Source organism: Engystomops pustulosus, chromosome 2 (genome assembly GCF_040894005.1).
Source record: "Engystomops pustulosus chromosome 2, aEngPut4.maternal, whole genome shotgun sequence".
NCBI classification, from domain to species: domain Eukaryota; kingdom Metazoa; phylum Chordata; class Amphibia; order Anura; family Leptodactylidae; genus Engystomops; species Engystomops pustulosus.
Window position 1 is genome coordinate 88,582,903 of NC_092412.1, and position 12,889 is coordinate 88,595,791.

General features: G+C 44.6%; 1 protein-coding gene across 10 annotated transcripts in view; it reads left to right on the top strand.

The window, feature by feature from the left end:
- MBNL2 (muscleblind like splicing regulator 2) overlaps window positions 1-12,889 on the top strand; it is a 95,403-nt gene that overhangs the window by 27,510 nt on the left and 55,004 nt on the right. Inside the window, exon 1 of one of the 10 annotated variants that reach the window (XM_072135441.1) lies at window positions 8,667-8,805. The exons of the other annotated variants lie outside the window; for them this stretch is intronic. The gene's annotated coding sequence lies outside the window, so the exon portion shown is untranslated. Of the gene's footprint in view, window positions 1-8,666; window positions 8,806-12,889 lie in introns of those variants that run through there. 10 annotated transcript variants of the gene reach the window in all.

Below are 12,889 nucleotides of genomic sequence, written 5' to 3' on the forward strand. Positions count from 1 at the left end.
GACATGATAAATCAGCCCCATTGAGGGAGACTTGGATAGCCTCACAGGGAATCTGTCACCACATTTTTCACAAATGCAGGTTCCCTTACAAAATGACACCCTTCTTTTAGCCAAACATTGTTCCCTTCGCATCCCTATAAAATCAACTTTGTTATCTTACCAGGCATCACAAATGAGTCAGAAAGGGCTTGTCCTGCTCAGCCAAATCCAGTGGCTCCATGCTTCCTTCCCACTGTATGCCTATACATCGGGATATATTGCTTGGGTATCCCCTCTCCCCTCTAAATGTGGGGGGTGGATTGTACATGGCCAGCAGCCAATGATTGTCTGCCGATGAAAAAGGTGTTCCCCTATTGATGTCACTGTCCTAATATGGACAGTGACATCACCGGGTCCCCTCGTCCTGTGTGTATGCGCTTGGCTGGGCTGTGGGGAGGAATGCAATCCGATCCCCATAGCTGTCCCTTGCCTCTGCTAAGTGCATACATCGCTCAGGTGCAGGATAGAAAGACATAGCTTGACAGTCAAAGCATTTAGTGGCCAGACAGAGCCTATAACTATCTGTCCGTCTGCCTACGTTTGTCAATGTATACGCTAAGCGTATACTTCGGGTGCTTTCCCTACATATATGCTTAGTGTATATGTCGAGTGCTTTCCCTCTTTATACGCTTAGAGTACACAAATAACGTGATGTGAACCCAGCCTACCATATATTGCCATACTACATGTCATTGGCACATATTAACAGATCTTCAGAAATTAAAAATCCTCAGGTCTTATAAAGACCCAAGGCTGCCATGGTGACAGATCGTGGCTTCCCAATGACATCACAGGGAGCCAATATATCTGCACTCATGTGACGGCGGTGGAAATCAAAGGATTAACACGATCGAAGGTGTTACTGGTGGGCAGTTGCTTCAACTGTGAGCCCTCTCCATACTCCCATAACTGATGTGTGATGTACTAGTACGTCAGACTTTGGAAGGGGTTAATATGGCTCTATGGCAGTGGTGGCGAACCTATGGCACGGGTGCCAGAGGTGGCACTCAGAGCCCTCTCTATGGGCACTCTTGCCATCAATCCACCGCAGAGTTCGCCAGGCAGCACTCAAGGCCTCTTGCAGTCCAAGGCAGCCCAGGACCCTAGAAGGAAGCTGCAATGATAACCAAAGCTTTTTCTTCTTCTCTCTACTGTATTGGTGTCCTCAGGTCCCTATACAATTTAAACATGTGACACAGCAGGGAGTAATAAGTTACTGTTCAAATTGTCGCATCTGCACTTTGCGAAAAATATGTGGGTTTTGGACGTTGTTGGGGCACTCTGCGTCTAAAAGGTTTGCCATCACTGCTCTATGGGAACCTGTCACTAGCTGTATTTGTGAAAAATGTGGTGACAGGTTCCCTTTAATACCTTTACACGTATAATGAGATTTAAAGGGTTATTGCATACATCTGTAATGTCCTTATGACCATGGAATAGCTATTTTGGATAATAAAGTGTAGATTTCTGGATTGGATCTGCTTGTAGTTTCAGAGAGTGTTTTGAGTGCCCCAGACATCCATTATTGCTTCTATCAAGTCTTTATATCACAAAGTAATGTCAGGTTATGTCTAGTTACTGTAGCTGTGTTGTGCGTTTGTACCTTTGGTCGTGCTGAAATTTTTCAATAAATTCTATGGTGTTGCCTATTGCCTGCGATTTGTAAACATATAGTTTAGGTTATTTAATTTCTGATTTTATGCTAATGATTAGATGGATAGATGGACAGAAGGTATTCCAAACTGTAGATATATATGTAGATAAAGCAAAAAGATGGAAAACAGTAGACATAGTAGATATAAGGATAGTGTGATAAATACAGTACAGCTCATTCCCTTTGCGTCTTCCTGAAGTGCATTACATGTCTAAGTGCATTAAGCGCAGTATCAGTAAATAAGGGTTATGTCAGCCACTAGGGAGCTACTGTCTCTGCTACAAGGTGCTGTGGGCTAATGTAAGATAAATGTCAACAGAACACCTTAAAAAGGGAAGGTGCATGATGTATTTACTTGCTGGGATTGTTTGAGCCATCTGTAATGCTTTTACGCTGCAACTATCATTCTTGTAAGATATTTTCCAGATGAGACACTTAGGCAGCCCAATTCCTTTCAAAGGCAGACATTAGCACCTCCAAGAGCTGAGAGCCAACTAGTATGGAGTTATCTAATAGAACTAGAATGACATGTTACAGTGATGTCGTGTTCTTCTGGCCTTTGCTGACCGCTTGTATATCTTATAGATGTTCACCAGGTGTGCTCTTATTGAAAAGAATGACACATTTCAAGTGATATGTGGTACACACAGGTTTTTATACACATTTATGCTACTTTTGTTGTGTCCAAGGGCCAACTGTTTACACCAAAAGCACTAGCGCAGTAGAGGAGGAATTGCCTGGGCGGACTCCTTCTTACTCTGTGATATACTAGCCTAGTGGTAGGAATGACGTGTCCGCACTACTGGGTTCACCATTTGGATCATATGGAATAATATACTGTACAGCGGGAGTCTGAAGCATTTCACCATTAGTGCTGCAGATATGCAGTTTGGTGTGCTGTGGTATCTGCAAGGCCTTGTGGCTGTAGTATGATTGATAAAATGCAGCCATATTATCTCCATCTGGAAGGGGAGCGCCTAAATCTTACTTGCAAACGTTGACGTGATGTTTAAAGCCTTTGGCCATATATTCCCATGGTGAAACATTTTATCACGGACATTGAGAAATACAGCCATCCCACACCCCAACTATTTTGATAAGCCAAAAAGTAGGGAGACTGCATTTGGCTGAAACAGATATTCTCGCTAGTACCATAGTAGTCATGAGAAAAAGACCTTGAGCCGCTTTGAGAAGTAACACGGAAGGAGTATCATGACTAATACCTTCAAAGGGGTTTTGCTACATTTTCTTTGCGTCCAGACCCTGTCTGGGGCCTCCCTCTTTTTCTTTTGGCCTCTGGCATCACTAGTTGCTTGCCCTGTATGACAAGTCATGACGGCAGCAAAAAAACTGGGTAAGTGGGAAATAATAAGGCCAGTGAATTTTTAGGCATTGTATACTGATAAATTATAAATGGTCAGACATCCCCTCAAGCATTTCTAAAAATAGAAATGTAAAGGTTTTGGAATAATATTTATTAATATAGGGCAGTGATGGCAAACCTATGGCAAGGGTGCCTGAGGCGGCACCTGGGGGACCTGGGCCATCACCCGAGCACACTAGGCAGGACTCAAAGAATCTTCTTGTAGTTCCAAGAAACTTAAAAGATGCTGCTTTCAGTAATATTTTGATACTTACTTCGCTACTTGGGACTGTAGGAAGAGGGAGAATTAGACGGGGTAAAATTATTTTTGGATAACCTCCTGCTGGCCCCATGATTCTGGAAAGAAGCTAAAATGATGACAATTTCCCAACCTTCTACTGTGTTGCTGTCCACAGGAGGCAAATACGATTGAAAGTTGTTGAAGAACAGGGAGCAGTAACTTACTGCTTTAATTTTTGACTGGCACCTCACAATAAATAAGCAGGGTTTTGGGTTGTAGTTTGGGCAATCGCCCGCTAAAAGGTTCGCCATCACTGATATAGGGGAAATTGGAAGCAGCCAAATGAACCACATTTACATTGGGGACATACAATGCATCCTTATTCTGCTTTGTATTAGAGGATAGGGTCCAAGGGCTGATAAACAGCTTATAAAAGTGAAAAGGGGGTTTTCACAATAAAATACTTCTATCCAATGGAGGACACCACTTAAAATACACAGAAAAGGAGCAGAAGACAGACTTAAGGACATAATGGGTTTTCTTCTGATTGCAGTCTGTGTTTTTCCTGTGTTTTGGAAGAAGTGGATCAGTGGCTTGGCATTAGTTTCTCTTTACTGGAAGTGTACAGACGGAGCAGCCAGGGACATGTTGTACACACTGTAAAGTGGCCCATTTTACTCTACAACCCGTGTAATGAGCTGTCATATATATTTATAGGGACGCACAAAACAGAAAATAAGCGCCTGTCACCAATGTCCAGGGAAAGGACTTTTCCACTAAGCCTTTATTGCATGGGGCTGGTATCTGTGATAAGGTATTACAGTCTTCTACTTTATGTTATTCTGATTTTCATGTTTGGCTTTTAAGAAAGTGAGGGATCATAGCAACGGAGAATTGTAGTGCATTCAAATAACAGAATTTGAAGGCGTCATCTTATCAGCGTCAATCTCTTTCAGAGGGAAGCTGTCACCATCCAGGCTTGTACCCTGTAGATTCTGCAGGTTTATTGTATGTATGACCAGAGGTCGCATTAACGCCTCACCACGCGTCATAGACGCGTGATGAGGCGCCATTACCCCCCAAAATAATTGCCATGCGTAAAGTTACGCATGGCAATTATTCCCTGTAGCGCGCAGGCTGAGAGGCCCGGCGCGCGCTGCAAAGGAGGTACAAGTCAGTAGCGTGATCGCAGCGCGCGCCGGGCCGCTCAGCGCGACACGTGACACAGTTTCAGGGGCGCGCCGGAGAGACCCGAAGTGAGTGCACCGGCCCCGGGGGAGACTTGTGGGCTGCGAAGATGATGCTCCCCGTCCCGCTCTACCTGCCCGCAGCTGCCTGCGTTTGTGATCGAGGAGACCTAGAGCAGTGCTGGGTGAGTGTGTGCAGTGTTGTAGTGTGTGCTGTGCAGTGTTGTAGTGTGTGCTGTGCAGTGTTGTAGTGTGTGCTGTGCAGTGTTGTAGTGTGTGCTGTGCAGTGTTGTAGTGTGTGCTGTGCAGTGTTGTAGTGTGTGCTGTGCAGTGTTGTAGTGTGTGCTGTGCAGTGTTGTAGTGTGTGCTGTGCTGTGTTGTAGTGTGTCCTGTGCTGTGTTGTAGTGTGTCCTGTGCTGTGTTGTAGTGTGTCCTGTGCTGTGTTGTAGTGTGTCCTGTGCTGTGTTGTAGTGTGTGCTGTGCTGTGTTGTAGTGTGTGCTGTGTTGTGAGCGGTGAGTGTGCAGTGTTGTGAGTGTGCAGTGTTGTGAGTGTGCGTGCTGTGCAGTGTGTGGGTGGGTGCTGTGCAGTGTGTGTGTGTGTGCTGTGCAGTGTGGGTGGGTGGGTGGGTGCTGTGCAGTGTGTGTGTGTGTGTGCGTGCTGTGCAGTGTGTGGGTGGGTGCTGTGCAGTGTGTGTGTGTGTGTGTGTGTGTGTGTGTGTGTGCTGTGCAGTGTGTGCTGTGCAGTGTGTGTGTGTGTGCTGTGCAGTGTGTGTGTGTGCTGTGTGTGTGTGTGTGTGTGTGTGTGTGTGCGTGCTGTGCAGTGTGTGGGTGGGTGGGTGGGTGAATGTGTGCTGTGCTGTGTGTGTGCGTGCTGTGCAGTGTGTGTGTGTGTGTGCGTGCTGTGCAGTGTGTGTGTGTGTGCTGTGCAGTGTGTGGGTGGGTGAATGTGTGTGTGTGTGTGTGCGCGTGCTGTGCAGTGTGTGGGTGCTGTGCAGTGTGTGTGTGTGTTGTAGTGTGTGCTGTGTTGTAGTGTGTGCTGTGCTGTGTTGTAGTGTGTGCTGTGTTGTGAGCGGTGAGTGTGCAGTGTTGTGAGTGTGCGTGCTGTGCAGTGTGTGTGTGTGCGTGCGTGCTGTGCAGCGTGCAGTGTGTGTGTGTGTGTGTGTGTGTGTGTGTGCTGTGCAGTGTGTGTGTGTGTGCTGTGCAGTGTGTGTGTGTGTGTGTGCTGTGCAGTGTGTGTGTGTGTGTGTGCTGTGCAGTGTGTGTGTGTGTGTGTGTGTGCTGTGCAGTGTGTGTGTGTGTGCTGTGCAGTGTGTGTGTGTGTGTGTGTGCTGTGCAGTGTGTGTGTGTGCTGTGCAGTGTGTGGGTGGGTGCTGTGCAGTGTGTGGGTGCGTGCTGTGCAGTGTGTGGGTGGGTGTGTGTGTGCGTGCAGTGTGTGTGTGTGTGTGTGCGTGCATGCAGTGTGTGTGTGTGTGTGCGTGCATGCAGTGTGTGTGTGCGTGCAGTGTGTGTGTGTGTGCGTGCGTGCTGTGCAGTGTGTGTGTGCTGTGCAGTGTGTGGGTGGGTGGGTGAATGTGTGTGTGCTGTGCAGTGTGTGTGTGTGTGTGCTGTGCAGTGTGTGTGTGTGTGTGTGCGTGCTGTGCAGTGTGCGTGCTGTGCAGTGTGTGTGTGTGCGTGCTGTGCAGTGTGTGTGTGTGCGTGCTGTGCAGTGTGTGTGTGTGCGTGCTGTGCAGTGTGTGTGTGTGCGTGCTGTGCAGTGTGTGTGTGTGCGTGCTGTGCAGTGTGTGTGTGCGTGCTGTGTGTGTGTGCGTGCTGTGCAGTGTGTGTGTGCTGTGTGTGTGTGCGTGCTGTGCAGTGTGTGTGTGTGTGCTGTGCAGTGTGTGTGTGTGTGCTGTGCAGTGGGTGGGTGGGTGCTGTGCAGTGGGTGGGTGCTGTGCAGTGGGTGGGTGCTGTGCAGTGGGTGGGTGCTGTGCAGTGGGTGGGTGCTGTGCAGTGTGTGCTGTGCGTGTGTGTGGGTGGGTGAATGTGTGCGTGCTGTGCAGTGTGTGTGTGGGTGTGTGTGTTGTGCAGTGTGTGTGTGTGCGTGTTGTGCAGTGTGTGTGTGTGTGTTGTGCAGTGTGTGTGTGTGTGTGCGTGCTGTGCAGTGTGTGTGTGCGTGCTGTGCAGTGTGTGTGTGCGTGTTGTGCAGTGTGTGTGTGCGTGTTGTGCAGTGTGTGTGTGTGCGTGTTGTGCAGTGTGTGTGTGTGCGTGCTGTGCAGTGTGTGTGTGCGTGTTGTGCAGTGTGTGTGTGCGTGTTGTGCAGTGTGTGTGTGTGCGTGTTGTGCAGTGTGTGTGTGTGCGTGCTGTGCAGTGTGTGTGTGCGTGCTGTGCAGTGTGTGTGTGCGTGCTGTGCAGTGTGTGTGTGCGTGCTGTGCAGTGTGTGTGTGCGTGCTGTGCAGTGTGTGTGCGTGCTGTGCAGTGTGCTATGTGTGCGGTGTATTACCAAAATTTTCATACTCCTCCTCGGGTAAAAATACTCCTCAAAAATGGTGAGAGGAGTATTTTTACCCTTTTGGAAAAATGTTAGTGCGACCTCTGTGTATGACTATTCTCCAGCAACTGATGACCTTTTAGCGGTACTGGATGCACCCATTCAGCACTGAATCAGATCATAAAAAGGCTGCTTGTAGTGTTTTTTCTGTGGATTCTGCATAGATGTAGAGCCGTACTGTGCAACAAGTGATGCTAGCTTTGCCTAAAGGAATCGGCTCTGGAATCGGTTTCCTTTCTGCATTCTTTCCCCAAAGCCAGGGTGACATTGATATCTAGTATATATGTATATGAATGAGCCCATTTATCCATGGCTTAAGTCTGCAGGAATTGTAGCCATGTTTACTGGACAGTACTCTGATAGAAGGACATATGTTGTGTTTGTGAGGCAACCCATGTTTGAGCATGGCAAATAGCTAGAAAGTTGTCCGAGACTTGTATTCAGCTAGCACTTAGAGGATACTTCTACAACAAACGAATATCCTTGGTATTAACATTACACTGGGTTCTAGACTGGTGATTGCATTGTCTGTATGCCCAGTCAACTCCCAAGTGTAAACTAGTGTACTAGCAAATACAAGAAGAAACTACTGGCTTGTCTTGTCATAGATCAGTGATGGCGAACCTTTTAGAGACCGAGTGCCCAAACTACAACAAAGACCTGCTTATTTATCGCAAAGTGCCAACACAGAAATTTAATTTGTGATTTATACTCCCTTCTCTGTCACAGTTTTCACTGAGGACACCAATAAAGCAGAAAATAGTCCCAGGTAGAGCTGTCACTTTAAAATAGCTCTGTGCTCAGCAAGTCCTGGGCTGTCTGGGACTGCAGGAAGATACCTGGAGTCATCTCTGGTGATGGCCTGAGTGCCCACAGAAAGGGCTCTGAGTGCCACTTCTGGCACCAGTGCCATAGGTTAGCCATCACTGTCATAGATGGTCTGCTCATTTAGGAACCTAATAGCAGGTTTTATTGCTCCATTTATTTAGAGACAAAGTGACAATCCCACGGTCATTGGTACGAAGTGCCCAATTCCGGCTTGCAGTTTTTTCCGTATCCTAAAGGAAAAATATGGGTGTAGTATATATATATACAACTATTTCCTACTATTGACATGTTCCTTTCCTGCTGGCTAGTGATAAGATGGCTATACATTGTGTCCGTGGTCACAGCAGTGGGGTGTATGCTATAGACTGCAGTGTCCCTGCAGCAGGAATGGTGATCTGCTGGTGATGCTGCTGCAGAGAGCACTGCTGTTTACTCAGCAGGATGGGGAAGATTTCACTGCAGCTGTTGCTGAGTTACAGTCCCCATCACCTTCAGCCGCTGAGGATCCTGGGAGTTGTATTTCTGGTGAAGGTTGCTTACCCCTGCAGTAGAGTGATGCAGATGCCTTGATCAGATCCTCATGTGGGTGACGCTGAGATTCTGGAAAGGAAATTCCATTTTCATCGGTATGGATGTTGTTTTTGCCCAGCAGTTCTGCTGTAATGCAGTGTCAATCAGGATCCTTGAGCCAGTGCAGAGAAACCAGGGATGAGGGACTTGCCGCTTATTGGTTCCTGTAGACTTGGAGGGATTGAAAGGAAGGGCTGCAGATTTCCAGCGACACTCTACAAGCCATCTCTCTCTGCTTCATCATCTGATGGGAAACCCCTGGAAGGGCAAAGCATCTGTGAGGGTGCCAACACGACAGGGGCAAGACAGCTAATTCACCAGGCCAGGGAGAAGGATGCTGCTGTGTATGAGAGCAGGCTGGACGCTCAGTGCTCACGAATAACAAGTGCTGGGAAGGTAAGAGCAATTCTTACTGCTCCTCTATGGAAGAAGAGTTTGCTGCAGTCTGCTGCATACAGTGTGTGCTATGCACAAGTCAGGAGCAGTAAATAACCTATGTAATGCTAGATGTCATCCCTTCATCATAAGGGATCTTACTTTGCAGGATTTGACAGCTCAGGCAAACACCTTATGTTAAGTGCCTATGCTTGGCTTCAGGGCGCCCTCCTTCTCCCTGGGGTACAGATGAAAGTGTAAAGGGTTACATAATCTGCCTGGTTTGTATTGATCTGGTGTATACCGAGTCTATAGATTGTAAGTGTATATTGGATTTGCTATGATAATAACGCCTACTTCAATTATGCCATGTTCATGCAATATTAATGAGGACGCACAGCCAGCAGAATAAATTAATGGCATGAGATTTTTTTCTTTCCCTGAAAAGTCATTCTATTGCTTGAGCTCTTTATCAACTTTCTAGTTTTCCCTCAGCCATAGAGGTCTATAATAGCTGTTTGATATTTCTGTGGCTATAGCAAAGGGCAGTCGGCAATACTACCCTCCCTGTAGCCCTGCCAGTCAGACTAGGCCTCAAGTGCAGCCGAGACTGGTACTGGACAGAGCAGAGACCTCCTCTAAGCCAAAATTAGCTCGCTTTATATGAAGGTAAGACATCTCAGCTGCAAAGCTCAACAAGTGGGGTGTGAATAAAGTATTTGTTGTGTACAATGCAGTTTCTGAAGACCGTGAATTCAGTCCTTCCATGTTCCAGATAGATACGTAGATAGATATGAGATAGATAGATAGATAGATAGATAGATACACACATACATCTATCTATCTAACTGCAGCAGTGAGGAGCCACTTTACAGTAGTGGGAGCAGTAGACTGCAGCACCTCTGCAGTGTATATGTCTAATTGGTGCCTGCAATTTAGGGAAAAGTATGCAGTGCCATAAAATGCTCTCAGCAGGCACTATAGCCTAAAAAATATTCATGGGAATACAACTGGCTACTTTGGATTAACCTATGTTCCATTTAAATCACCTTTCCCATATTGTTCATTTTAGTTCAATTAATTACGAATACATGTTTATAAAAATTTTCAATTTTCATTATTTATTCATTTTTCCTATTTTCAAGTTAAGCATTGCTTGCGTTATTTTTCCACTGCAGTGCTTATATGTGGTGTCACGGGAATGTGTTCTTTATAAAATATACTCCAACAAAATATAGGCTTGGAAGTTTAGATAGTCGTTGTGGTTCCAATAACTATATGTAGATTGTCCTGACAGAAGGGTGTAGTTACCAGTGTTTTAAACAAAATACCCTTCTGTAGGCGCTAGGAGACTAGCATAGTTTTGGGGGCTTATTTTGACTTGTTTTTGCTTGCCACATAGATTCTTAGTTTCGTTAGAGAAAGGAAATTGTTACTGCCATCAGACTGATCTCTATCATACCGTGAAGCAAAAAAATAGCTAAACCTGGTTATGATGTCTTGTTTCCTCAGTGATATTGTTATAGGTGAGTGGATTAGTCTTAAAGGGAAGATATATATGCCCCTTTATACACTCTCCCTATTAGTCAGAGCAGACTAATTTTTCCTCCCCTACATAATTCCACAATTCTCCTGCAGGGGCAATGTGCCGATAAAAGCAGCTATTCCAGTGGTATCAGCTGATCTTTGGTGATAAAGGAATAGGGTTGTCCACTTGGTAGGACCTCCCTTTTGGTAGGCTTTAAATAGTGATCACTTTACAGCTGTATAAAGTATGTTGTTTTTTTTTTAACAACAAGGAGGGTCCAGTCATACTAAATCAGGATTTCTGGAAACAACCATGTGCCTTTTTTTAAAAAAAGAATGCAAATAAGTTTTCCAAGGTGTTAAATGGAAAACAATATCTCCTTTTGCTACCTTGAAAGGCAGGCCCCTTAACATCAAGTATGACCTACAAGAAGTCTAAAAACATGATGTGGGATTAAGCCAAACCAGTATATCTATTCCAGAAGGAATAGTCTCCCAACTGTAGACAGCACTGTTTCCACCTGGTTGGGTCTCCTTAGTACAGCGTAGGGAACTCATTTGGCTATGTGAGAGGCTATTGACCACCTTATAGGTGGCCTTAATTGGCAATGTCTCCTTAAGGAGAACACCTACTGTCTGACCCTTTTTTTAAAGGCTGTTGGCACTTTTAAAGAATCGGAAACCTTATTTTAATGTCCATGTCCTAGTCACGGCCATTTTTCATGTATCACTCTAAGTATATAGTTTATGAGGAAACCTTTAAAATGGTTGCCAGACTGAAGCATATTGGGTGTGATAAACGGACTCGAACGTCCCTTTTGCATGGCCACTTTTGCCAACATTTGTGTACAGGTAGCTTTAATAGAGCTGTGAAGGTGTGAAGTCAGGAGCTGAAGTGCAAGAATCAAAGGAAATATAAACTAGAGGTCAAAATTAGAGAACAGCAGACATTTTCATAAATGTCAAGGTCATTGTGTAGTCCTATGTGAATATATCCTACCTTGAATAAAAAAAAAAGCTTTATTTTAAGCTTACTTCATAAATTGTATATACTATACAAGCACAGAATAAAATAAATAAAATGAGATAATTGTAAAACACAAACTCATTCAAGTACCCTAAGAAGGCTGGTTGCCCTCAAAAGACAAATGCAAAAGAGGATTGGATAATGCTTCAACATTGCAGTTGAAATTTCTCACCAGTTCAGCACTGAACAGGGTAAGGATTTGGCTTGTCATACAATGTCTAAAGGTTTAAAAGCCCACTCTGCAGTGAACAAACCTCTGAGAAGAAAGAATTAAAAGTCTAGACTCACTTTTGCGGAGAAGCATGTTGTGTGGGCACAAGAGACCTGGTCCACAGTTCATTTTAGTGATGAAAGCAAGTTTAATTTATTTGGATCTGATGGGAAATATTATGTTTGTTGACAAACTGGAGAAAGACTGATAGTGTGCAAAGCGGTCAGTTAAATGTGGTGGAGAAAGTGTCACGGTTTGGGGAATGTTTCTGCAGCAGGTGTGCAAGTGTGGTTCCTTCCTTGCGTTTTTCACCCAATCTGACAACCATTTTCAAGCAGGACAATTACCCTGTCACACAGCAAAACAGATAAAGCAGTTCCTTGAAACAGAAAACATTGAAAAAGTGAAATGGCCAGCCCAGAGTCCTGATCTAAACCCAATAGAAAACCTCTGAAAAATCATCGGTAACAAAGTTATGCCCAAGAAACACACAATTACAGAACTGTGAAAGAGACTGGACCCAAATCCCACCAGAGCAGTGTGAGAGACTAGTGATGTCCTGTGGTCACAGATGTGCTGAAGTCATTCACAGCAAAGGCCTGTGCACTCCAGAAAATGTAATTATAATCTTTCTCTGTGCTACAGTCATTGCTGTTCTCAAATTATGAGCATTACATTTTTTTAAAAACAAAGGCCTTACATTGATCTACTTTGGTAAATTTCAGAAAAAAATTCCAATCAAATACAAATCAAATGTTAATCAATGGACATTACATTTTTAAAAAAAAAAAATCAAGTGACCATACATTGTTCTCTAATTTTGCTCTCCTGTGTAGGTTGAAGATCTCTATGGCCAGGAAGGAATGTAAAAAAAAGCTATAAGGGAGGCAATTCTTATGTCTTCTGGGCTTTTAGTTACATACTTTTTTATTCTTATTGTTCTTATTCATATTATTGTTACAATTTGCAGTAACTATGGTTGACAAATGAATTGTTATACTGGTTAAAAAGTAACCGTCATTTCAGATCATTTTGAATATTGCGTGTGGGTGGAAGTGTTGTGAACATTTTTCTAATATGCTTAAATAAGAAATTCTGTGAGTGCTAACCCTTCCTGCTCTCACTCTGGCTGTAGTATGCAATAAGCAGTATTTACAATGAGCAAGTTGAAAGTGAAGGGGTTTATCCTCCCTTCTCACAGCTGTTTAACCAAACACAAGGTGATGAGATGTGACACACACTAGACAGGCTGGGATACACATCTCTATGTGAGGGAGTAGCTTGATATTTTTTTTCAAACTAAGCAGAAGTTTGGTAAGTACTGTATATTAGAAAATGTT